Source organism: Ruditapes philippinarum, unplaced genomic scaffold (assembly GCF_026571515.1).
Source record: "Ruditapes philippinarum isolate M1 unplaced genomic scaffold, ASM2657151v2 ctg2081_1_1_1_1, whole genome shotgun sequence".
NCBI classification, from domain to species: domain Eukaryota; kingdom Metazoa; phylum Mollusca; class Bivalvia; order Venerida; family Veneridae; genus Ruditapes; species Ruditapes philippinarum.
The window spans coordinates 74014-77320 of NW_026852730.1; positions in this window are offsets into that span (position 1 = coordinate 74014).

Consider the following 3307-nt stretch of genomic DNA (forward strand, 5'->3'; position numbering starts at 1 on the left):
CTTGTAGTTACTTTAGATAAATTAGTCATGTCTGACCTGTACAACGTGACCATTATTTCCTTGTTGAAGTTTTCTTGTCCGTTGTTTTCACTAAAGATTGTTTGTTGTTGTCAAATCAACATCAAGATCGTAGATAAAACAATTGAGCCGTGTCACGACAAAACCAACATAATGGGTTTGCGACCAGCATGGATCCAGACCAGCCTGCGCATCCGCGCACTCTGTTCGCTTACAAACTCTATAACAAGTAGAGAAACTGATAGCGAACAGCATGGATCCTGATCAGACTGCGCGAATGCGCAGGCTGGTCTGGATCCATGCTGGTCGCAAACCCATTATGTTGGTTTTGTCGTGACGCGGCTCAATTAGTGTACAAGCTTTCTACATGTATTTATATACATACAAAGAAGACAATTGAATCTAGGGTTCAAGTACTTTTATAGACTTAAAAACAAGAAAAGCAATAAAACGAGTTATCAGCATAAAAGATACATTAAAAAAATAAAAGCAACAACAACAAGAAGAACCACAGAAGTAACACCACCCTAAAAAAAATCACACACACCCTAAAAAGACAGCGATGACGTGCATATAAATACGCAATTAAAACGTCATCTTTTCTAATATGCATCATTATCACTAATACTATCAAAATCCTTTTTTTGGTAAACCTAGTTACCCTAATCCGTACAACAAATAACGCTGGTGAAAATTCCTTCATATAACAAGGTGAAGCAGGTCTCCGTGCTATATAAAACAATTTACTTGGATCGTTCGCAAAAATGTTTCAAAGTTTTATCGCCGTTATCAGAACCATTGAAAACTTGTTTACCAATTATTAAACGATTAGTTGTTAGTTTAAACTCATTTTTATAATTACATAAAAGTATCGTGAATTCAAAGCCTGACAACACGTGATAGCGCACGGCTGTAGAATATTCAAACTTATCGAGCCAAAGTTCTGAAATACTTTATACTCCTTTATTTGACAGACTGACCGCTAGCGGAATTCTAGTTTGATTGGTAGTAAATCTTTTAAATGAACACAAAGTATTTAAAGGATTTTCATTAAACTGAGTCCAAGTCCGTTCTTCGGCCCGCAGAGATTTATTATAAGTCTTGTTAATAGAGAAACGTAACTGTATAACAAACGATTAATTTATTTTGTTGACAATATGCAACGAATGAATTTTCCTTTACCATAATATGAAATAATGAATTAAATATTCCGATAAGAAGTATCTTACAGTGTTAAAAAGTAATACTATACAGAAAAAAATCAATGCCATTATTAAGATAATGCAAATGTTTGCACTAATCCAATTAAACATGCGCATTGTGATATTTTTAAGTTTTGAACCATACGATTTTCCCCCATTTTATAAGTATTTACCGTTTGTTAGTTCAAATGCTATCGTTTTCGTGAAGTAGATATTAGATGCATTTCGGTTTATTTCATACTTACCACTGATGCTATCGTTTTAGTGTATATAATACTTGTTACGACATATACTATAGTTTACGATCAATTAATACTGATTACATTGATGCTATTGTTTTTGTGTATTTGATACTTGTTGTCTCTAATGCAATATTTTCAGTGTATTAAATACCGGTTACCTCTGATGCTATCGTGGTAATTTATTTAAACCAGTTACCTCTGATGCTATCGTAGTAGTTTATTTAAACCAGTTACCTCTGATGCTATCGTAGTAGTTTATTTAAAACCAGTATACTCTGATGCTATTGTGGTAGTGTATTGGATACTAGTTGCTCCTAGAGCTTTTGTGCTAGTGAATTTAAGACTACTTGTATTGATGCTGTCGTTTAATTGTATCCAATATCTGTTGCCTTAAATGTATGTTATACTGGTTACATTGATGTTATCGCTTTAGTAAACCTTCATTATTATGTGATTGATCATTTGGAGCATTCGTTTTTTTGTCAACGAATTGATCGTATAAATGTATAGAACGCTCCTTCCATCTGATCATGTATTTTTAGAAATACGACGAGGACGAGTTAATATTGTAATGCATTATAATGCATGGTCAATAAATTTAACAAAAGAGCAAATATTTTTCAGTTTTCTATTTCAACTCATTAAAAAAACAAAAAAAAAAAAAAAAAAAACAAAAAAAAAAAAAAAAAAAAAAAAAAAAAAAAAAAAAAACAAAAAAAAACAAACTTTAACAAAGTTCTCCTTAGGTATACATTACAGTAGCCGACCAAAGTCCATTTCTACTCTTGAAGCAATGACCTGCAAGAATTCCTTACAGTCTAGGAAAGAGGAAAAGGTCAAAGGATGACAAGTCTGGAGAATACGGCGGATATTTAAGGTAGATAAACAATAAAATTTTAATATTATGCAATTACACTATAGCAAAAATACATGTATATGATAACAGAAACAAAAATCATATACGAGCTTACATGTATAGTGGAATCCCAATTGTTTGTTAAAGCTACAAAAAGTTGGTTGTTTACATGGGTATTTAAAAAAAAACAAACGTAAATAACTTTCTTGACATTTCTCATTCTTCTGGGCAGATGTCAGCAAATGAAGTATCCATTTGGCAGTGTTCCGCCTAATTTTAAAATGAGTTAACCCTTTTGTTATCCCTGCGATATGTGCAATATGGGTTAGTGAAGGCCTGGCATCTTTGTCAATGATAAAGCTTGACTTCATAAATTTTTGTCAGTAAACATGTAGCGTTTTTTACCAGAATTACAGGCATCTTTAATTGACTTCTGACCTGTAGGTATAAGTTGAGGATACATAAGAATAAGCCCATTGTAACTGAGGGATTGCCTTTATCAATTGAGGCATTAGAATTGTAGCCACCGTTTAACCCTGCATTATCGTGAGAGGCCGCTTGATGGGTTCGAATAACTGGAGTGTATGCTTCTCATAGCTTCGACAGCTCAGGTTGTTTAAACCCTTGCGTTGTTTTAAAGTAACACCCGATGTAACCCAAAATCATCTTTCCTGTTTCGGCGCTATATGACCTTTATTGTGTCGTCCAAACAAAAACAAACAAAATATAAGAATAAAAAATGTTACAGCCCAACAGTTAACAAAGTACCATGTTTTCAATACAATTACGCACTCAAAATACATATCGCTGAATCATTTCCTTCTAGGATTGGAAATAAATTACATGATGATATGATACAGGTGACCAAATGTGATAGTTTTCATGATTTGTTGATCTTACCTCCAAAAGTAATTTGTGTATTTAAGCGAACTACCACCCAAACGTACTGCATTTAAACTTTTAGTGATAAAGATTACATATATCAACCC